At 38.0% G+C, this 25,045-nt stretch overlaps 1 long non-coding RNA gene across 3 annotated transcripts; it reads right to left on the bottom strand.

Annotated features, from left to right (window-relative positions):
- Positions 1–481: 481 nt before the first annotated feature.
- Positions 482–24,463, bottom strand: LOC138988476 (uncharacterized). 3 transcript variants are annotated; one of them, XR_011464687.1, is made up of 5 exons: positions 24,320–24,463; positions 22,609–22,768; positions 3,945–4,023; positions 1,636–1,716; positions 482–1,202 (listed from the first exon to the last, which is right to left on the bottom strand). It is a non-coding gene; the product is annotated as an uncharacterized lncRNA (long non-coding RNA). The 3 variants fall into 3 exon arrangements; XR_011464686.1 differs by having other exon boundaries at positions 482–1,716; XR_011464688.1 differs by lacking the exon at positions 3,945–4,023 and having other exon boundaries at positions 482–1,716.
- Between the last annotated feature and the right edge of the window lie 582 nt (positions 24,464–25,045).

The following is a 25,045-nucleotide window of genomic DNA, read 5'->3' on the forward strand; positions in this document are numbered from 1 at the left end:
ACTTTGAGTCAAATTTTATTAATACCTCAAGGGGAAAATAGGCTTCAAATGGAGTATGGTTGCATACAGTTTTCCCAGAGCTTTTAAAACACCATTTAAAAGACTGTGAGATTAGTCTCATCTATAGAAAATTATCTCCTGAAGGATGGTACTCACTGCTGTTTGCCCTACATTCGTATGAACCTTTTTTTTTTTTTAATTGAATATTCTGATATTATACAGACTTACCTTTTATGCCTATAATCCTGAAGATTCTTCAGTTAGATTTTAGCTGAGATAGTTATGGACAAATAGAGGCATTTCAGGTATCTTTTTTAAAAACTATTTTATTTTTAATTGGAGGATAATTACTAAACAATATTGTAATGGTTTCTGCCTACATCAGCATGAATCAGCCATGGGTATACATATGTCCCCTCCCTCTTAAATCTCCCTCCCACCTCCTTCCCCATCCCACCCCTCTACGTTGTCACAAAGCACTGGCTTTGAGTTCCCTGTGTTATACAGCAAATTCCCACCAGCTATCTGTTTTACATATGGTAATGCATAAGGCAATGGCACCCCACTCCAGTACTCTTGCCTGGAAAATCCCATGGACGGAGGGGCCTGATGGGCTGCAGTCCATGGGGTCGCTAGGAGTCAGACATGACTGAGCGACTTCACTTTCACTTTTCACTTTCATGCATTGGAGAAGGAAATGGCAACCCACTCCAGTGTTCTTGCCTGGAGAATCCCAGGGACAGGGGAGCCTGGTGGGCTGCCGTCTATGGGGTCACACAGAGTTGGACATGACTGAAGTGACTTAGCAGTAGCAGTAGCAGCAATGCATATGTTTACCCTCTCAAATAATTCCACCTTCTCCCTCCCTCACTGTGTCCAAACGTGTTCTCTATGTCTGCATCTCCACTGCTGCCCTGAAGATAGATTCATTAGTGTTAAGTGTCCTTTTATGCAAAGATTTCAAAATAATGTACATCTCTCAAAATGTTTAACATTTATCAGGAATTACATATTTTCAAAGTATGAGGATAAAGTAATTTATGAATTCTCTTTATGCTGTTACCATGTGGCAGTCCCCACAGGCGAGCTGATAAACAGAAGTGCTTGTCACTCTTTTTGATGTATATGGGGAAATTCATCTTGACTTATGCAGATTATTCCAGGTAGTTGGGAATGCTTCTTTGGCATACAGTAAGGTTGTCCTGATGTTAAAGAAATTGGAAAAAGCATCAGAGAGTGGCTGGCATAAGATATGGAACTTAAGTGACAGGACTACAACAAGTGGAAATGAGGAGGTATTATACAGAAAGAGGGAAGTCACGGAGATAAGAAATCAGATGTGTTGTGGGGGAAGAGCCCATGTTCCCATTCATCTGGAGAGTGAGGTACAGGAGTCGGCCTTGGGAGCCAGTTCTTGGCACCAGTGTGGATGTTCTCATGATGAAGCAGCAGTCAGGCTCCTTCAAGGAGTTTTTTATGCAGCAGGCGTTGACAAGAGGAAAGCAGAAAGGAAGAAGTTGGAAGATGCCAAGTGTTGACTACAGCTGGCAAATGGGTGTGATTGAGACCAAAATTATTAACATATGACTACTGCCAGCCTTCACCATCCACTGACTGGCTCAAGAAGAATCTTACTTTTTTATGTCATTTCTTCCCTTTCTCCACCCACAGAGCAGGGCCATGCCTTGTCAGTTCCATTCTTTAGATTCTCACCATCTAGAATGGAAAGTTGACAAAAGAGTACATAATCAGAGAGGCAGAAGAGGGCCTGTGCCATTGTTACTGGAATATAAAGGAAGACAACAAGCTTCAGGAAAACCCAGTACACAAGCTGAAACAGCTTTTTTTTCTTCCTTTTTTTTTTTTAAATTCTAAGCACAGTTAGGTAATCAGAACCAGAAGGTTAAGGAACATTGTCTGCAGGGGGTAGCTCAGGACCATTATAATTTGGACATAAATATAATTTATATTCATTGGTTAGTGGGATTGGGGCTATTATGGTAGTTATAAATAACAGACTGGGAGATTTTGCTTAATTAGACAAAGATTAGGGGGACGTTGAGGGCTCCTGAACAAGGCAGTGATGTGATTAGTATTCTTCTTTAGGAAGAATTATTTAGCAGCTTTATCCACATAAATGAAAGAGGAAAAATAATGAAGACAAGTGAAATCTGATAGGAGGCTTTGCAATATGCCAGGTTAAGGATAGGATGGTGAGGAGTAAAAGGGGAGAGGGGGGATAGAAAAGAAAAGATGGCAAGGTATTTGGAAAGCAAACAGCACCATTATGAGAGGCAAAGTAAAAGACATAACAATTTGATGTTTGAGGCCTTAGGAACTGAAGGAATAGAAGTGCCATTAACAGAAATGAGGATACCAGAAGGAAAAGCTGACTTCAGGGTAGAAATAATTAGCTCAATTTTACATGCGTTGTTTTTGACATGTATCTGGGTGAGAACGTCTCCTGGACAACTGTAAATGTAAGCTCAGAGAAGAAAGGCCTGCAGCTGTCTCTCAGCTTTCCCCATGGTATCTCTGAAGCCCAGAGTACAGCAGGTGACCAATAAACACTGCTGAATAAATGAAGACTGAGTGAAAGTCTACCAGTGCTCTGAGTTCTTATGATACATGACTGCAGTTTTCTCATGATTATTTCTCTTTATTTACAGATTCGGCTTTATACATATGCATCTTAGATCTCCATTTCCAGAGTGCCCTCAATACTTATTTGTTGAATTAATGTTAGTAGCTGCTCTTTTAGTTTAGACACAACCCCATTCGCAATTCTAATCTCCCTTTAGTATATTCAAAGAAGGGAAAACTCACTAAATGCAATATTAATAAAAATAGATAAATATACATATCTGTAGCACTTATTTTAAGGAAAAAGCAACACATAGAAGTAACTACAGGTGAAAGTGAAACTATTAGTCACTTAGTTGTTTCTGACTCTTTGTGGCCCCATGGACTGTAGGTCACCAGGCTTCTCTGTCCGTGGGATTTCCTGGGCAAGAATACTGGAGCAGGTTGCCATTTTCTTCTTGAGGGGATCTTCCCAACCCAGGGATTGAACCTGTATCTCCTGTGTTACAGGCAGATTCTTTACTGTCTGAGCCACTAGGGAAGCCCAGGTATTAATAACTAGTCATTTCAACACTTGGTTATTCTATTTGGTTAATAGCTTACCTGAAGTTGTCAAAAATTACATTTCTTTCCAACCACAAGGAGCCTGAAAATGACCTTTGGGCAACAACTTGGAAATGATTGTTTAAAAGGTAAATATGTTTTAATTTCATAAGTGGGTAGAGCTTTCCCATACTCAGCAGTTAACACATGACTCGTGACTCCACGGCACAAATTTGTAGAGCAAAGTGTGTGCAGGTTCAGTTGTGTCCGATTCTTTGGACCCCAAGGACTGGAGCCCACCAGGCTCCTCTACGGAATTTTCCAGGCAAAGAATACTGGAGTGCGTTGCCATTTCCTATTCCAGGAGATCTTCCCGACCCAGGGATAGAACCCACATCTTCTGCATCTCCTATACTGGAGGCAGATTCTTTACCACTGTGCCGCCTGGGAAGAGCAAATAAGGATCACAAAACTGACTGTCTTACAAGGCTCCTGGGATGTAAACTTTCCCCAAGGTCTTCTCTCTCTCCTCCTGCAGTGTGTGAGGGGCTTTATAAGGAACATGGTGCTTCTATTTCAGAAAAATGGCACATCCTATTTTAAAAGATTTGACAGTATATGAACAGTATATATAATATATTTATACTTAAAGGGTCTCTTTGGTCATTTGGATGATTCACTAGAGATGTTCCTGATAAGTATGGTTTACTAGAAAAATATAAATTCAAATTTTTAGTCTTCAGTGATTTCCCTCCCACCCCCACCCCTTGGGCTGAGATGGCTTCATGAAAGTTAATTTAAAAAAAAAAAAGGCAAACCTTGAAAACATCTGGTGTTGAGTTCAGAAATTAGAACCAGATATGCTTCCTTATCCGTATTTCAGTTCACATAAGTAGCCTGCCAGAATTGTGAAAGGAAAAAGGTTTATTAATTTGATTTTTGTCTTGTTTTTGAAAAATAATAGAAATATTTTAATGCTCAAAGTAGTTATGGGTCTTTTTTTAAGAAGTATATAAACCATCCCTGAATATACATTAGAAATATTAGAATTAATATAAATTTTAGATAATAGCATTATAATAATTCACATTCAAAGGATTTACCAAGGGAATCCTCTAAATCACAAGAGCCAAACAGTATAAAGGGCTCATAGACTGCTTTAAAAGCAGTTTTTCAAATAATTTACAGTATATAGATTCCCAAATAAAAACTGAGAAAGCAAATAACTATTTAATTTCATTATTTTTTGAGCATTAGTAGACATTCCATTCAGAAAGCCATCATAAAAGAACAGCTAGAATTTTTGTTTTCTAAAACTTCAACAATAATCATTATCATTAAAAGAATAATTACAGATATGCACAGAAACATTGGGAAAGATATTGATAGAATTCTAAGCTGGTGTTTAAAGTTTACCAAGCACTATGGAGTTTATTTTATTTTACATTTATAGTAAGCTTAAATTAAACGAAGCACATATTATTTCCATTTAACAGATGTTAAAATTGAAATCTTCAAACACAGTGTGTTACAGTTACTTTTGTAGAGCCTATAAGTACCAGAACCTAGAATATGTCTACCTTAGAGCTTTTTCTATTACATATTATCTTTCTGCATGATGAAAATCCAACAAACTGTATCTCTAATTGGTTGGCATTAGAAAGCTAGCTTTTAACTGCACTCAATTCTAGAAAAATCAACCTGAGTGAAACATCAGCTTTAAAAAAAGAAACGTATTAACACTGTACTTGAAATATCTGTGTGGTAAGGAATTCATTAGATCAGAAATTCATTGCTTTGACAAGATATCTTTATTAATGGATTTTTCCAATTGATTTTTTAAATATGATTTTTTTATTATCAGCATAATTTTTTAGTTAATTTTTTAAATGGTGTATACTTGATTTACAATGTTGTGTTAGTTTGTGCTGTATAGCAAGGTGAGTCTGTGATACATATATCCACTCTTTTTTAGATTCTATTTGCATACGAGTCATTACACAGTATTGAATACAGAATTCCCTGTGCTATTCAGTAGGTTCTTAATAGTTACCTATTCTATCTATATCTATTCTACCCTAAATAAAGTAGTGTGTATATGTCAATTTCAATCTCCCAATTTATCCCTCTTCTCCCTTTCCCTGTTGGTAGCCATAGGTTTGTTTCCTTCAACTGTAACTCAACTTTTGTCTTGTAAATAGATTCATTTGTAATATTTCTTTAGATTTCACATATAAATGATATCATATGATATTTGTCTTTTTCTGTCTGACTTCACTCAGTATGACAATCTCTGTGTCCATGTTGCTACAAATGGCATTATGGCATTCTTTCTTTATGACTAAGTAATACTCCATGGTATATATGTACCACATCTTCTTTATTCATTCTTCTATCAATAGACATTTAGGTAGCTTTCATGTAAATTGTAAATAGTGCTACAGTGAACATTGGGATACATGTATCCTTTCGAATTATGGTTTCTCCAGTTACATGCCCAAGAGTAAGATTGCTGGATCATATGCTAGCTTTATTGTTAGTTTCTAAATTTATCTCCATACTGTTGTTCTCCATAGTGTCTATACCAATTTACATTTCCACCAACAGTGTTGGAGGGTTCCCTTTTCTCCACACCCTCTCTAGCATTCATTCTTGTAGATGTTTTTAAATATGATTTTTACTCTCTACTTCTTCAGTTGTTTTACATGTAAGTTTGTCCATAATCTTTCCATTTCAAGCAATTATACATTATAAAAATATGTCCTTTGTTCATTCAAATGTACAAAAAGATTAAAAGTGTCTAATGCATATGCTACATGAGTCTGATTTATTTTTCTTTTGCGGGAGGAGGTGAGAAGCCATCTTTTAAATTCTGCTCTACATCTTACAAAGGAGAACATTGAAATGGAATGTTTTCCTTTTTTAAAATAGTGTTTTTCCTGGTGGTACAGCTCTTGGCCATTCTGTCAAAGTCTGGTCCACAGTCTTATTCCAGTACTAGATTATCAAGTTTTCCAAAATCAGCATAAACCCGGGAACATTTTGCCTTTTTCTTACTCCCTCCCTAATTAATAGCAACAATAATAACAATAATAGATGTCTTCCATTGTTATAATTTAGTGTTTCTGGATGTGGAAATGTAGTAAGGAGGAATGAGAAATTTGTGATATAATGATAATGCATGCTTTTCTATACTTCATAGTAAATACAATTGGACTGACTCCTCAAAACCCATGACACAGACAGTGAAATTTGTATTCTTTCCATCCTAAAGAAATAAAAGTAGGGACTCAGAGAAGATAAATAAAATGTGCAAGCTGAGATAGCCAGTAAATGGCAGAGTGGATTAAGAATCCAAGCATCTCTACTCTGCTACTGGTTTGCAATGTTTACACAATCAAATTCTCTAATTCTGAAGCTACATTCATTTTGAATAGCCAGATAAGACAAGTGCAGACCAGTCTGAAATTCAGAAGCTCTGAATTCCTGTCTCCACCCTAACTTGGAATTCTCAGGAAACATGGCATCACAATTAAGGGCACGGGTTCCAGAGGCACCTAGACCTAACTTTACATTCCCATTCCTCCATTACCACCTCAAGGAAGCTTCACAAGTTAGTTTCTCCAAGCCTTAAGTTCCTCATCTGTAAAACAAAGACTGTTATGAAACTTAAATACAATAACAAATGTAAAGTCTTGGCCACAATAAGTGTTGCATAAATCATTGCTACTAGCACTTCACTTTATGCTGATTTCTCTTTTCCCAATTTTATTTATATATGTATATATATATATATATATACATATATATACACACACACACACACACACACACACACTTTTGGAGGAAAGTGAAAACCCATATAGGTTTCATTGTGCACAAATGCTGACCACACACAGAGAGCTCTCCTCTAGGCACTTACATTTTAACTCTTAGACACCTTGGAATTATTGCACAGGTTCTTGAATGTAGATGTACATGAAGAATTTCTTTGAATTGAAAAAGTAGTATGTCTTACAGACCTACGTGACCATTTCTTTTATCTCTAGGCTTTTTATCTCATAATAAATAAATTGAAAATTTACTAAAAAGCTTTACTGAATTCCAGTATAGAATTTCCTGATGAACAAATAGAGTATCAGCATAATTATAGATGGGATTGGAAAGCACTGCTTTGGAAAAAATACTTAACGTTATTCAAAAGGGAATAAACACTGGCTTTCAAACTTCAGTCAACCTGAATTTATAAGTATTTCTAAAATCAGGTAGTCTAATTTGATATTGATTCCTTGAGGCTAGAGGATTCCATTTCATTTATGGATCAGATTCATTTCTTTAAATGTATCCTAACAACTAAATATGGATCAGGTTTGGTGAAATAATCATATTCAAAAGCTGAGTGTGAAAGAATTGATGCTTTTGAACTGTGGTGTTGGAGAAGACTCTTGAGAGTCCTTTGGACTGCAAGGAGATCCAAGCAGTCCATTCTAAAGATCAGTCCTGGGTGTTCTTTGGAAGGAATGATGCTAAAGCTGAAACTCCAGTACTTTGGCCACCTGATGCAAAGAGTTGACTCATTGGAAAAGACTCTGATGCTGGGAGGGATTGGGGGCAGGAGGAGAAGGGGACTACAGAGGATGAGATGGCTGGATGGCATCACTGACTCAATGGACATGAGTCTGGGTGAACTCCGGGAGATGGTGGTGGACACGGAGGCCTGGCATGCTGTGATTCATGGGGTCGCAAAGAGTCGGACACAACTGAGCGACTGAACTGACTGAACAATGAATACCCTGTTTTTTCCTTGCTCTTTTTAATTCTGTTGTCATTCCAAAAATATAGGGTTGAAATACAGTAGCAATAAATGTGATGGTGAGAAACTCAAGTATAATTTCAAGGGATTAATTCAAACATACCTCAAGACCTTTGTAAGAATATTAGTTGGTGGTGATTGCATTAATATACTTGTGTACATAAATTCAGAGTGTTTCTGTATCACTTACCATGTTCTCAGTAACAAGGAATTGGAGAAGGAAATGGTGACCCACTCCAGTACTCTTGCCTGGAAAATCCCATGGACGGAGAAGCCTGGTAGGCTGCAGTCCATGGGGTCACTAAGAGTTGGACACAACTGAGTGACTTAACTTTCTCTTTTCACTTTCATGTATGGAGAAGGAAATGGCAACCCACTCCAGTGTTCTTGCCTGGAGAATCTCAGAGACGGTGGAGCCTGGTGGGCTGCCGTCTATGGGGTCGCACAGAGTCAGGCACGACTGAAGCGACTTAGCAGCAGCAGCAGCAGCAGTAACAAGGAATTAGGTTCAAAATGGATTATACATTAAGGAAAATACTGGCTTTCATAGCTGGAAGTTCCGGGGTTAAGATGAACCTTGAAGGAGGCTTTGTCCAGTGGTTCTGGTTGGGTTCCACCTCCCTGGTGGCTCAGTTGGTAAAGAATACACCTGCAATGTGGGAGACCTGGGTTCAATCTCTGGGTTGGGAAGATCCCCTAGAGAAGGCAAAGGCTACCCACTCCAGTATTCTGGTCTGGACACGACTGAGCAACTTCCACTTTCACGGTTCTCTTAGCTGTGTCCCACTCCCTACATAACATGATCCTCAGGACGGAGCAGAATAGCATCAGAAGATACAAGCCGCACAACAATAAATGACCACAGCCTAGAGAAGAAAAAAATAGCTTTCAGAACTCTTCCATAAAAGAGAGGGAACTTCTTTCCTAATCTCCCTTCAAAGGTGTTTGGCTATAATTGAGTTGCATGCTCATTTGTATACCAGTGTTTGAGGTGGTAGAGTAATGGTATTATGGCCATGCAGTATAAACTGCCCCTGAGGTTCTTGGCTGCATAATAAAAGGGTAATGAATACACAAAATTGGGATTCTCTTGGGAAGAAATAAGTAGAGAACGCGTACTTCTACATAGGCAACCATCAGTATCTTCTACCTCTTACAGGCAGATTCTTTACCATCTGAGCCACCAGGGAAGCCTCTTCCAATATCTACCCATTTGTTTTTTTAAGAGGTATTAACTGAGATAGTTAAGATCCTGAAACATAAATATTCCTTCTGATATACACTTGGAAGAAAACTACAAATGTTTTAAGTATTAAATAAATTGGCTTGAGCCATGAAATTCTTATACTGCTGGCAAGCAACCATGTCACAAGGCATGGACAAGATTAAACTTTAATGGATAACTGGAATAAGTCCAAGTAAAGGAAAGGAGGCCTCTGCAAATATGTTTCATGCTCATATAAGGATGTATATCGCCTCTTAAAAATATAAACCAGAAGATTTCATGCAAGCTAGCATTAAAGAGGAAAAACAAGTTTTCTCATGGAAAGCACTCAGCTTTGGGATAGGCACCCAACAACGAGATGGTATTAAGATTCATATAATGCCAGCTACTACTATGGTCTGAGATTAATTTTAACCAGTGATCTGTTCAGAACCCAGTAACAAACAATACTTCCTTGAAATGAGGTTTTATTTACAAAGAGATTTATATATGACAATATTCACCATGATTTTTTTAAATGAAAAATAAGGATTTTCAGAGTCTAATAAAACCAAGAGGAAAACAAAGATTTTCTGGAAATGCTGTTTTGGAGTGTTGACTGCATCAACGTACAAAATGTGTATTTTTATTTTTAGAATTTCTTTTTACTCATGCCTTATAATTGTTCTTAAAACAATTACAAATCTCTTTCCAAAGAAGAAATTGTGCTCTTCTCTAAAACTAATTTAACTTTGAAAAATACTTTATATTAACTGAGTATTTAAGTATTTATAAAATGGATAGTATATCCAGAAAGAATTAAAATACATAGTTCCTGCCCTCAAAGAACTTAAAACTTATTTGAGGACATCAGTCTAAAATATAAGAAGCAATAGCCAAGAAAATATAGCATGTAGTTAACTGTGCATCAGGGCATAGTGATATAGAAAAGACTGGATGAAGAATATCATACCAAAATTACAGAAGCCTTACTAACATCATACTAACATCTCTCAATATTCACCATGTACCAAATGTGTTTAATAGCTTACCATTTAATCCCACTACAACCCTATACATTGCAATCATTAGCATCAATATTCTACAGACAAATGAATTGAGGCTTAGAGAGATTCACTTGCCCACGTTGAAAAGTTAGTAAAAAGCAGAACTGGGAAATGAACCCGTATAGTCAAATCCTACCATGTGATTGCTTAGCTACTAAGGTATTCTGCCTTCATGGAATAAGACAAACTCAATGAGCATTTTGAAGACTTAGTGGTCCTTCTAAATGAAGGAGGATGGAGAGAGGTATTTTAAGAAGGAGGACCAAAACCAGTGAGGGCATAGTCGCTGGAGTGTCCATGGTACATTTTAAGGCCCTTAAAAGAAACTGCCCAAACAGAATCCAAAGTTTGAACAACATTGAACGTGAAGACAAAATTGGACAAATTCAGTGGAGTTGGGTTACAGAGATTACAAAGGCATTGACGAGTTTTACAAAACAATTTTTCAGGTTTTTTTTTCAATATAAAATAACTGTTTGAACTCTTTCATCTCCTCTCTGTCTCATCCTCAGCTGCATCTTCAAATTCCAAAAGACTTGAAATGAATCACGGGAGACCACCCAACATCTTTCAGACCTTTAGATTAAACTCAAAAGCACAGAAGTGTTCTTAATAGCTAAAAGGTTAATGCTTTTCAATCCTGGATCAGCCGACTCTAAGGAGACAACAAGAGACATCCTGGTGACCTGGAAATCCCACAGGCCCCCCAAGTGACCTCCCAGGGGTACTTCTCCACATTCCATACACTTGGCAGTCTGGTCTCACCCTGTCAGTCTGAAATGGAATGCAGTCTCACACCCTGTCAGAACAGAGGTTTTCCTACACTGAAGTGGAAATAGTTCCAACCCTGGAACAGCTTATACATGCATGTTTATAAACATGTGGTTAATCTCTGGGAGAAAACACAAAAACTGGCCATTGTGATTGCCGCAGGGAAAGATAGTTGGGTAATTGGGAAACATTCAAAGAAACTTACTTTCCATCTCCCTACCTACCCCTTGACTTCTCTTTGAAGGCTATACATATATTATTGTGTATTTGAAAATATGTTTATTGCAAATGAATTAACTTTCTAGTGGCTTTTTTTGCCTGTCCCACAATGCACTCAAAGCATCATTGCCAGCCAGTTCCCCAAGGCACAGCTCTTATCACTCCCGGCCCCTAGTCACAAACCTTCAATGCATGCCCACCACTAATAATGAGTTCCCAAGGTTCACAAGAATTGATTTCCTGATATAATTTATGTTTCATACCACATTTTGAAGTAGGTTATGCCTCATATGACAAGTAGTAGTATGGCATGTAGTGAATTTTAAAAATTTATTCAGGGCTACACAGCTAACTGGTCATACTGCTGAGACTTGGCCCCGGAATACATGCCTCTTTCTATGATATCATACAGTTTCTTACGTACAATATATTAAATTAAATCAAAACACTTTAGCCTACCATTGATTTCCAACCTTCCTGAGAAGTTTTCTCAGGCAAATCCCTAACATCTATCCTTTGCTCCAGGGAAACTGGTACTTAAACACGGGTTCCTCAAATATCCCTCACTCAACTCTCACTGTACCTTTCCTTGTTTTCTTTCTGGTCCTTTAGAATGTCTCCCTACTTCATTTGTCACTTATGAAAATCTTCCACAGTTAACCACAAGTGGTCCTCCTCAAGGCACCTTTCCTGAATTCCCCCAGTTCTCAACTCTTCTCTTCTCCATACTTTATTGCACCACTCACAAACTACATGTTAGTCTTAAATTATAATTAACTTGGTGTTTGTCTTAACCTAACTAAAAACTATAAACATTGAGAGGAAAGATCATGGCTCTCCATGTTCATTTTCCCAAATATCTAGGAAACTAGTTTCACTTATTAGAGGCTCAGAAACATTTGTTGAATTCAGTTTGCTAACTGATATTCTGGAACACCAGGGGTGCATTGTAAGATGAAGCGGACTTTGGCAAGAACCCAGAAACTGATTTTACGGTAGAGATCGTGAACTGGGGATCTGTGACACTCTGAAAAACGTGTGTGTTGTTAGCACAGAGTCATTTCTTTTGAGGGTTTAATTTTTTATTTGCATTATTTTCCAGCATTAAAAGCAGAAGATCTCATGTGAAAATCTAAATTTCTAAGTTTTAAAAAAATGGGAAAATCTAGCAAGACAGAGTCTGTCCTACCACATGAACAATTAGCTAGAATTAGTAAAACCTGCCCGTTTTCATGATGATATAGGCTGTCTGGTGTACCAAAGCCCACCCACCATTCATGGTTGTCTTACACTGAGGGAGCTATACTGATTTGTGATGCCTGTTGGATGCTATATATTCACATTTGCAATTCCTATTTGAAATGGTGATGCTTTTTCCTTCAGAAAAGAGTCCCTAAGTCTCATTAACTCTACAGAGAGCTCTGTACCTCTTTCAAGAATGGCCTGGTGAAAGAGATTTTCTCAACCATCTTTGAAAGAGTAACTTATCCTCCTCATGTAGGAAAGCCTCAATTAGAAGTTAAGTCAGGGGACTTCCCTGATGATCCAGTGGCTAAGACTCTGTTCTCCCAATGCCTAGGGCCCAAGTTGGATCCCCAGTTGGGAACTAGTCTCCACACGCTGAAACTAAGAGTTTGCATGACATAACTAAAGATCTTGCATGCTGCAAGTCAGACCTGGCACAGACAAATAAATAAATTTGTTAAAGATTTATTTATTGAAATTGGAGGATAATTACCTTATAATATTGTGATGGCCTCTGCCATACATCAACTGAATTGGCCATAGGCATACATGTGTCCCTTCCCTCCTGAACCCCCCTCCCACCTCCCTCCCCACCCTATCCCTCAAGGTTGTCACACAGCACCAGCTTTGGGTTCCCTGCTTTATATCTCAAACTCCCGCTGGCTATCTATTTTACAAATGGTAATGTATATGTTTTAATGGTATTCTCTCAAATCATCCCACCTTCTCAATATTTTAAAAGCAGTTAAGTCAGTTGTTACATTTGGGTATATTAATGGAAATAGAGAAAAATTCTATACAAAAAAACAAAATGTCATTTGAACTACAGACATCACACTGAGACATGGCCAGGGGAGCGACCTACTAGTGACCCATAAGCAGGGAGTAGAACACTATGCAAGTGACAGAATTCCATAGCAAGGAGGGATCTGAAGAAAGGCAATCCAATGCTTTTATTATATTTTTTTCCCCATAACTTTTTTTCCCCCTCAAGTTCTTTGTGCCTGTTATCACCTGTATGCTTACAAGCATATTAACACAACAAATAAATGAATAACAGGCAAATAGCAATAGGAGAACTCAGAAATATGATCTCTTTATCATTTTTACTTTTTTTTAAATTTTATTTAACCTTACAATATTGTATTGGTTTTGCCATATATCAAAATGAATCTGCCACAGGTATACATGTGTTTCCCATCCTGAACCCTCCTCCCTCCCCATACCATTCCTCTGGGTCGTCCCAGTGCACCAGCCCCAAGCATCCAGTATCGTGCATCGAACCTGGACTGGCGACTCGTTTCATATATGATATTATACATATTTCAATGCCATTCTCCCAAATCATCCCACCCTCGCCCTCTCCCACAGAGTCCAAAAGACTGTTCTATACATCAGTGTCTCTTTTGCTGTCTCGTATACATGGTTATTGTTACCATCTTTCTAAATTCCATATATATACGTTAGTATACTATATTGATGTATTTCTTTCTGGCTTACTTCACTCTGTATAATAGGCTCCAGTTTCATCCATCTCATTAGAACTGATTCAAATGTATTCTTTTTAATGGCTGAGTAATACTCCATTGTGTATATGTACCACAACTTTCTTATCCATTCATCTGCTGATGGGCATCTAGGTTGCTTCCATGTCCTGGCTATTATAAACAGTGCTGTGATGAACACTGGGGTACACGTGTCTCTTTCTCTTCTGGTTTCCTCAGTGTGTACACCCAGCAGTGGGATTGCTGGATCATAAGGCAGTTCTATTTCCAGTTTTTTAAGGAATCTCCACACTGTTCTCCATAGTGGCTGTACTAGTTTGCATTCTCACCAACAGTGTAAGAGGGTTCCCTTTTCTCCACACCCTCTCCAGCATTATTGCTTGTAGACTTTTGGATCGCAGCCATTCTGACTGGCATGAAATGGTACCTCATAGTGGTTTTGATTTGCATTTCTCTGATAATGAGTGATGTTGAGCATCTTTTCATGTGTTTGTTAGCCATCTGTATGTCTTCTTTGGAGAAATGTCTATTTAGTTCTTTGGCCCATTTTTTGATTGGGTCATTTATTTTTCTGAATTGAGCTGTAGGAGTTGCTTGTATATTTTTGAGATTAGTTGTTTGTCTGTTGCTTCATTTGCTATTATTTTCTCCCATTCTGAAGGCTGTCTTTTCACCTTGCTAATAGTTTCCTTTGATGTGCAGAAGCTTTTAAGTTTAATTAGGTCCCATTTGTTTATTTTTGCTTTTATTTCCAATATTCTGGGAGGTGGGTCATAGAGGATCCTGCTGTGATGTATGTCGGAGAGTGTTTTGCCTATGTTCTCCTCTAGGAGTTTTATAGTTTCTGGTCTTACGTTTAGATCTTTAATCCATTTTGAGTTTATTTTTGTGTATGGTGTTAGAATTTTATGACATTCCTACCAAATTGACTTTTTAAACCTTCAATTCTCCAATGAGGGCAAGCCCCCACTTAAATTTTCACAATTTGTACTTTGAAAGAATTATTTTTCGCATGTTGGGAAAAAATGATGTATTGTAATTTTCCCCCCAATAGTCCTTCATTTTCCCTCTGGGGTAATGCTAATCACATGACAGACTTTTTTTATATTTAAAGATGATAATCATGACCTCCCTGATGACTCAAACGATAAAGATGCTGCCCACAATGAGGCAGACCTGTGTTCCATCCCTGGGTCAGGAAGATCTCCTGGAAAAAGGAAATGGCATCCCACTCCAGTATTCTTGCCTGGAAAATCCCATGCACATAGGAGCCTGGCAGGCTACAGTCCATGAAGTCTCAAAAAAAGAAGATTAGGACATGACTTAGCCAGCAGTTATTATTAGTCCATGGGGTCACAAAGAGTCAGACACAACTGATCAACTAACACTTTTACTTTCTTCATCATGTTGCCTCAAAGCCTCCCATTCTTCAGGTGAAACACCTATGGCTTCTGGTTAGTAAGACTCTCTTCATCCCCTGGTTGTTTCTTCTCTCATTATATTCCACCAAATTCTTGGCAGCCCAAGCTGGCCAGAGTATTACAGGTATTATCATGTCCAACAGAGCATAGCAGAGGATATTGAATCATTTCACTGTAATAGCTTTATCTATGCAGTCTTAAAGCTTAATTAGTTATTTCGGCAGCTGCAAATCTCTGTTGACTCACACGTGGTTGCACTCGACTGGAACCCCCAACTTCTGTTGAAGTTCATCTTTACCATCATATCCTTCCACAATTGGACATTTGGACTCCATATCTATCCCTATTAAGTCTCATCATGTTTATATTGGCCCATTATTCCAACCTGTCAAGGTTGGATTCGATTCTAGAACTCTCTCTTCTTTATTTCTATCTCTGCAAATATGATGTGTATGTAGTAAATTCTTCCCTCCAAGTCAGTACAAAATAAGCAGAGTAGGAACAGACTTTGCTTCAGGTCCTCCTTCCTGGTTTCCAGATTCAAGCTGGCCCCTCAATTTTTTTGAGAAGAGCCATTTACCTGTCAATGGCCTACTCAGCTCTGTTGTCAGCTTTCTACCTGTCTTTAAGAATGCTCTGGGAAAAGAATGTTCGAGTGCACATGCATGCACATAGATATATACTTTCCTTGGGAGAGGATTCATAACTTCCACCAGAGCTTCAGAAAGTTTCCTGACATAAAAAATATTAAGAAACATTAACTTTGTAAATTCTCTGAACACCCACCCAATATATTAAAATATCTATTTTTTAAATCTCTAATGATCATTATTTATTGAGTGCCTATTGTGTGCCAGGAGAGCTCTAACTATTGAGATTTTTAGAACACAATAGACCAATCCCCTGCCTTCATGGTGTTTACATTCTAGTGAGGCAGAACACTAGACCATAATGACCAAGAGTAATAAGGAAGCCAGTAGTATGTTTAATACTGATAAATGCCAAGGAACAAAAATAATGTAGTGGATATGAAGTGTTGAGCAAGAAGGCTCCCTCACTGAGATGACATTTGTATTAATACAGCAGCAAATGTGAGGCACCCTGTTAGACCGGACACTTAGTCTACCCATGAGCAGCAAAGCTGCAACAGAGTAAGCCAGGGGAAATAGTGGAGATGATTTGGGAGAGGATTGTGGGTGGGGAAGCCAGAATGGTCCTCCAACATAGGTTGCGGGGAGAGGGATTCCCCCTCGGGTGCATTTGGAAATGTAGGGGAGAGGTGTTTTTAGTTGTTACAATGACTCAGGGACCCTACTGACACTTAAGGGGCACAGAGACACTCTGTAGGGTTGTTTTGTATGGTGGGAAACTGTTTCGCCTCCAATGCCAACAACATCCCATTGAGAGACCCCAAGTAACTTTAGCCGTTGTATAAACTCTGGACTTTACTCTGAATGAGATGGGAAGCCATTAGAGATCTCAGTGAAGAAGAATGAATGGTCTAATGCGTTTCTCAAGGCTCAACCTAGCCATCCTGTTGGAGATGAAGGAGACCACGGCAGAAGCACAGAGATCGGTTCAGAGATTGTCACAATAATCCACGTAAATGATGATGGCTGGACCAGGGAGGTAGGAAGGAGGAGATGACAATTGGTTGGATTCTGAGTAAATACTTAAGATTGACAGGTATTGCTGATGCAATAGAAGTGGTATGAGAGAGAAAGAGAAGAGGATGAATCCAAAATTTTAGGCCTGATAAGAATCTATCAGTTGGAAGGATATACCTGTCATTTGTAGTTGTGATGGAGCACAACTTTAGTTGGAAGTGAAGTATTAGGAAGAAGGCCACATGACATAGCCACTTAGACTGATGGATGAATGCAAATATATGAGTACGTATTGTATGTAGATACAGTTACAGAGAGATAAAGATACAGATATGAGAACTGACATAGACAAAATATAGAGGTAGAGACAGAAAGAAATCTAAAAGAGACCAAAAATGTTAACACCAGCTATCTCTAGTTGTTTTAGATTTAATCTGCAGGTTTTTCTTTTACACATTTCCTAGATTAATTACATTAAGCATGTCTTAATTTTGTGAAATGTAAAACCTTTGAATATCTGCAACACCACTTCATAGAGCTTATTTATGAAAGCATCAGAGATCTGCTTCGATTTTTCTTTTCTGTGGACTCGGCCCCTCTTCCTCCAACTGCTTACTCATCAGTTAGCAATGGACTCCCTGCTTGCGAGGCCACTTGTCAGGATTTAAAATCTTAGCCTTACTCTACTGTGGTCATTATAAGCATGCAAGACATTTCCAGACCCCCAAGATTTTCATTCTGAGGAGAAATGAGGGAATTGTTAGCAGCTGAATCCTCTTTGAAAGAGCAAGCCACACATATTTATAGAGCTTTAGGGGATCGTACGAGGAGCAAAACAATTGTCACTCAGGTCCCCTTTCCTGGCAGCCCCTCAAAGCTTACCAAGTGAGAACAAGAGTGCCCAGCTGCCCTGAACAGCCAGAGAGAGTGAAATTTAAAACTCGAATTGCTTCTCTCTTCTCATTATGTATTATTTGTCAATCATGGATAAAAAGTGGTTTTTGCCCTCCAGCCGCTAGCCCTGGGGCGCACATATCACTCAGCAGTGCCACTTTCTTCTGGAACATTGCAAGAAAAATCAGTGATTACACCTTTCGTTGAAAGGAAGTGTGGTCTTTTGTCCTTTTTTTTTTTTTTTCTTTTTTCATTTTAACCTGATGGTTTAAACTAAGAAGGCAAGTCACTTGGAAAAAAAATTAGTAAACTTGGTTGTTATGGTGATAGACATCTTAAATATGGAAATAATGTCTATTAGTACACAGATGCTTTCCTCTTTCCTATTGGAGCCAACATGTCTGAAAAGTACTTGATGGCTACAGCCTAGTGGGAGAGGGAGATTGTACTCCTTTGTACCAGACCTTGCAAATAAGCAATAAAATGCACATTATCAAAATGCAGACTTTTAAAAATAGATTCATTTTGATGCCCACCTTTCAAGCTTGTTTTACAACATCAAAACACATTGCCCTCATTTGTACGTTTCACTCATGTGACAATGGAGCCCTTTTTAAAATTTTTTCACACCATTTAGGACTCAGTAACTTTTTATTGTACTGTATAGGGAGTGACGATATGAAGCTTAGATATATTTTCAGTTGCTATGATAAATATACATTAAGCCATACTGCACACAGCTTTCTGTCTAATATTCTTAAACAATGTACCAAAACATCACCTCAGTTATTCAAGCACATTCTAATAGGAAACATCAGCATCTCTTTGTGTCTAAAATTTGCACCTTTGACTTGTATAAAGGAGAAAAGTCCCAATACAGCAATGCTGAAGTTTTTAGATTTCTTTAACCAGGAAAAGTGCACTGAAGGCATTAGTAGGCACAGCTCTGATTCTTTTTTAAGTTAAATACCACTCACCAAACAATTCAAAATTCAAAAACTATATGTTTTACAGGTGGATCAAAATGCTAACATAATTGATGACCTTCAATGAAACAGATCCTGTTACAGTAAGACAATATTGGCTCCCTACCATTCTTTTCTTTTTGTCATAATTCTATCTAGGAACAGAAATTGATGCCAACTGGAAAAATCCAATCATGGAAGCCCCAGCAGGTTCAGCTTCCCCTTTCATGTTCTAACTTACATGGCAATGTGAGGTGATCACATTGTCATAAATTTTACAGAATGTAGGTCAGGGCAGGAAGGACAATCAATAGTTTGGGCCCACCTACTGCTTCAAGCTTCTTATTTTCTGTGGGCAGGATATGGACCCTGCAGTAAGTTCAGGTTCAAATGGAAGGCACTGAACTGGCTAGGCTTCCGGCCAAAGCTGTGCATTGTCAAGGCATTTCACATGGTTTCCATCTAAAGCTACAGAAGACTGGGGCAGGTCTGTCTGTATGAATGTGTGTGTGCAGATTGCCACCTCGACTGGTTCTGATTTACACCTAATTCTCTCCAGGATCCCTAGAAGTGAACTTTGCTGAACTTCGTACAAGTTCAACCTTTGTAACCAGTCCTGAAATCCCAAAAGTGTTGTCTGGAATTCGATTTCAAAATGAAGACATGTCTTTCCAAGTTACATGTTTCCAACTATTGTTGAGTATTTGGCTCCAATATCTGTCATGTCTAATGCAGTACATTCCTAAATATCTAGGTAGTGTAAGAGAATTGGAACTTAGAGGAACAGCATCATGGAGTGGGTGGTTGCAGAAGATCTAGAGTTTCAAAGTGCGTCTCATTCAAGGAAGCTTCCAAATACCTGAGGATTTTGCAGTGGCCCTTGGCAACAAGTATCTATTAGTTGCTTTTAATGTTCTTCTTTATATCTCTTTTCTCTTCCCAACTAATCCATCAAAACCGAGATAGTAAGTCCAAACTGAATGCTTACCCTTGCTCTGTTGATTCTCTGGGTTTTCAATTTTATGCCTTTGTTCTCTTGTCCTTTACCTGAGCTACTTTTCTCTTTTTGCCCTATGTTCATAATCTCACTAATCATAAGGCTCCATTTACAAGCTCTTCATCCATGAAGCCTTGCTTGACCCTATCAACAGGAAATCATCCCCCCTTTATCTGAACTTCCATAACTCTGAATGGCATGGCATCATCATCCTGTATATGTGTGTATATTATCTCCCACACTAGACCATAAGATGCCTGGGAGCAAGACTATCACTCAATTGTTAGAAAGATGATGGAGTCACTCAAATGACATTCGTTGAAAGAATAATGAATGCATAGATGGATATTCATTCAAATATAAAGTGACAGGAGGACATAAACATAGGCAGCATCATAATAGAAGGCTGCAGGGACAAGAAGCATTTAAAGAGGAAGGACACTTTCAGCGTCCTCCCTGCCTCTGTGTCCTTCAGGTTAATGCCCACTTCACCGCTATGTGAGCCTCAGAAGGAAAAGCACCTCCTGGTCCTCACTCAAAGTTACATCTCCAGCCCCTTCAGCACAATAACTGGTCCATAACAGATACTCAATAAATGTTTGTTTGATTGAATAACATATTGAATTTTTAAAAGCAAAGACTCTTTATATAATGTAAGCCTCTAAGCTAGAGAAGGGAATTTTAGGGACATCAGGAGATGATAAGATTAAAAAAACAAAAACCAAAACCTAAAGCATCTTACGGTAAACCACTAAAAAAATGGTCTCCCAGTTTCTACCTGTCTGACCTTGTCTGAGCCTCCTTGAGCTTTGAGTTCTCTTCCTGTTCAATGTCAAGTTGATGAGACAGCCACAAGTGATAATCTGTGTAAACTCAACCACTCTCTCATTAGCCCAGAAACAGATTATAAAAACTGATACTGGCTCTTGAGAGTTCTTCTGTAGAGTACTCTCTTATTTCCAGAATGGCTCCAAACTTGATAAGATCCACGCCTTTGGAAGAGAGATTAGCATCAGACCCAGTGGGGATTTTTAATCACATTAAAACAAGATAACATATTATCTGAGAGAAAATTAATCCTCATTTCTAGGCTGTGTTATTTATGCAACTTGACAGATGGGAATTCTTTTAAATAGTTATCTGGTCCATTTCATTTCACAGGCTTTATTGCCTTGACATCTAAATATCTTTAATTTATAAGCATTCAAATGGTTCTTGATTAAAATAACTAGCAATTTTATTAGTTCTTGCTTCATAAAATAAGTCATATAATCAAACTCCTAAAGATAGCATATTGATATCATATTTCCAATTAGATTTCCAGGTTTATAACATCAGGTACCCAAAGATGACAGCATAAATAAATTCATTTAGCTCAGCACTTACAACTTAATATTAGTTGGAAGAGATCTGCAGAAAATTGTCTGGGATGAAGGAAGGTGGATACATATTTGAATGAACTTTGTAAAACAAGTAACTGCTTGTTTAAAATTCCTTGCATTTCCAGACAGTTCTTGTGATTTTTGATGGTATCATATCCTATTTCAAAATATGTAAAACCTTTATTTATAGAACCAACTATTCACACCTCTTTTCACAAATGACTTTAAATAGATTCCTCCTGAGTATGATTTCATTAGAAGTGAAAAGGAAAGTTTACAATATTAAACAAATTTTATCTACCTGGTTATGAAAAAATGAAAAGTATAAATGAGATAATAAACAGAGTTTAAGATATTTCAAATACCTTCTACAAATCTAGTAAGTATCATTCATATATCAATTACTTAGCCAGGAAATATTTCTCAATCACTAATATTAAGTAAAGCAAGTATAGGCAAAAGCTATTTAAATCCAGTTATATGAAAGTTAACATTCCTATATTATATCAAATTACACCCAATGAGTGACTAGTTCTTCTTATTTACTTGGAAAGCTCGTCCCAAAAGCTCTCTGTTATCTGGCTTGTTAATGTTTATAATTGTAATTATAATAGCAATCAAATTCCTATAAAGTCACTTAAAGCATATTAATATCACATTGTCAATTAAACTACAGTTTTACAATGTCAGGTACCAAAAAGTTAAGAGTATAAACAAATTCATTTAGTTCAAACACTTATTTTACCTTAAAATGTTCTACTTTGTGTGTGATATGAATTCTAGCAAACTACTCATAAGATGAATTCTAATCTTCAAAAACAAACTACAAAGGCCTGCATAATTACATTACTGACTTGGACTAATGCAGTAAAACAGTTTCAGAATTTTGATAAGGAAAGCATTCACTCAATATTTTAGGTAATCATTAATTTTTAACGTGAAAACACAAAGCATTACCTCAATGATGAGTTCAAGCTTAATCGTAGGTTCCAAAATGTTACATTAGTTAAAACATGACAAGCAACCACACAATCAGCATTTCTTTTTTACCCTCACTTATTCATGGAAATGCTATGACCAAGCTAAAGCTACGCTATCACATATTCCCCTTTTTGAAAGTTGAAACTGATAAAGTAGGTAGAATAGCATTCTCACTTCATTTTACATATGAGAAATTTGAGACTCAAAGAATCGAAGTTCCTCAAGACCACACAGTTGGTAAATAGCAGACCCAGAGAACCAGATTGGCAGGAAAAGAATTTACCAGCAAAATTAATGAAGCATTTTACACTCAGGTCAGCCAGAACTACCAGTTCTTCATTTCCTATATTTTTCCAAGAACCCTTATTTGCTTTTCTGTGGATCAACCTAATTTGCTTCTACTCTACTCACATGGTAGCATGGCTTATATATGTGATCCATTTATTCCAGTCAGATGTTATTTTTCCATTATCCTTGGATTCAAGTGTTGGTATCCTTACTCAGCTTTTGCTTTTGTAGGTTGTCAGTCAAAGGTCTTATAAATTTTTCTTCCTTTTAAAGTACTGTGTACCTGAGAGAAATTAGAGGAGCATAAAAAAGTTCAGCCACGTCAAAAACATATCTTAGAGAGAAATTTGCTTTGCATGCTATCATTTAACAAACAATCACTTGATTGATACTACCATGTATCTGAATATGACTGACAGAGTCAAAGCCTAACAAGGAAGACATATAATAAGCCAGAGATGACTACACGTACCGTGGTATGTGCTCTAATAGAAGCAATGAATTAGAGAGCTTCCAAGAGTAGGTACATAACACTGCGGGAGTTAGGGAAGGGAAATAGGCATGGGACAATTGAAATAACCATTGAAATGTGACGAAATCAGCAAAGAAGTTCAGTCCAGGCAAAGTGGCCCAACCTGATGTGGCACTTTTAAGAATCTGCCCCTTACTGGCATTATAGGATGGTGTTCCACAGAATTTCCCCCCTGCGTGCCCATTTTTACTAAATTTGTCTTCCTGAAACACCAGTTTTCACCAGCTTTGTATGACTCATCTGCTACTATAACTTGGCCTCCACCAAATCCGCTCGATAAAGGAGACAGTCTGTCTTACACTTTGATCCTAGCAACGGTTTATATCTCAGCATAATTGTGGGGAAACAATTATGGATTACACCGCACTCATTCAACCCAAAGTCTAGCAACTTTCAAGGATCCATAGCTCCTTTAAGCATTTTTCTATCAAGTCTTCCTCTTCCTCCTGGGCAGGACCTGAAAAAATGGTGGAAAATCAAAATATCCTCTGGAGACAGACAAAAGTTGAATATGGCTAAGAATGTTTGAGAAAAAGCAAATACTAGAGCTAGAAAGGTTAAAACAACAAAGTAGTAAAACTTTTCAAGCCCTGAGCAGTAATTAGGTGTCAGGCATCATGTCAAGTGTGTTTTGCATTATCTAATTTAATCCTTCAACTTCCCAGGTGGCTCAATGGTAAAGAATCTGCCTGCCAAGCAGTTTGATCCCTGGGTCAGGAAGACCCCCTGGAGAAGGAAATGGCAACCCATATCAATATTCTTGCCTGGGAAATCACATGGACAGAGAAGCCTGGTGGGCTACAACCCATGGGGTCTCAGAAGAGTCAGACATGACTTCAAAGATAAACAACAACAACAGTTTAATCCTCACAACAATTCATGAGGTAGATCCTGTTACTCTCCCTATTTTACAAATGAAGTAACTGAAATTCAGAGAGGCTCAGTACTTCCTGAAGATCACACACATGGTAAAAAGACCAGTCAGGCTCCCACTGACACTCCAGAATCCACACTCTTAAGCTATATGCCTCTCAAATACAGGTCATTATATTATATTCATTAGTATGGAATGCGGATTTACAATCCAACGTGACCTATATTTGGAATGAGCCATTGAAGGTTTTTAAGCATGGATGTATTTGGACTTGAATTTTGGAAAGATCATTCTGGGGACATAAGATGGGGTGAAGAGAATGGACAGAGTTCAAAGACCACTGCCGGACCCTGTGGTGATGAGATGAGGCCCTCAACTTGTGTGGTAGCCATTGGCAAGGAAATGACAAGAAATATTTGAGAACTTACCATGTGTGAGTGGATGAGGAAGGGGGATTGAAGAGGATTCCAAAGTCTCTGGTCTAGCTGGCTCTTGGAGGTTGCGAACAGTATCAGCAAAGAGAGAGAACTCAGAAGGAACTGGTTTAAGAGACAAGATGGGGAGTTATATGACAGCCCACCACCAGACACACTTCCCTCTGTGGTCAAGCTAGCTTGTGTTCAGATTGTTCTTCCAAGTCAACTTTATAACTGTTTTTTTTTTTTTTTAAGTAACTTTTTTGGAGATCTTTCAAAGAGGGTAAAATCCACAGAGACTAAGAGTCTGGACAGTCTGTTCTGATGGGTCTGGCTTCACTTTCCCTTCCTACTCCATTTTCTAGAATAGTCGTAGGCACTACAAAAAGAATCCACTAACATCATCCAAATGAGCTTCTAGGCCCTACAGGAAAAAGCCCACCCAGCAGGTTTTTAATTGCCTCTCCATCTCACCACCCAAACATCCTTGTTATCATCTTCTTTTTTTAATGCCATGACTCATCAGACCACCAGGTAAAAGCCCCAGGTCACCAAGCCAGCAGCCAGGGAGGGCATGGAAAGCGGAGACAATGACTCTTACAGTCTCTTATTTGAAAATGATTTTGTAGCTTACTTTTGCTGAGCAGAAAGCACCTTTTGAGTGGTCAAATTTATTGAGATACCACAAGGATGACACAGTTGAAAATAAGCCTAATATGAAAATATAACTTGGCTTCC

Source organism: Bos mutus, chromosome 7 (genome assembly GCF_027580195.1).
Source record: "Bos mutus isolate GX-2022 chromosome 7, NWIPB_WYAK_1.1, whole genome shotgun sequence".
Taxonomy (NCBI): Eukaryota; Metazoa; Chordata; class Mammalia; order Artiodactyla; family Bovidae; genus Bos; species Bos mutus.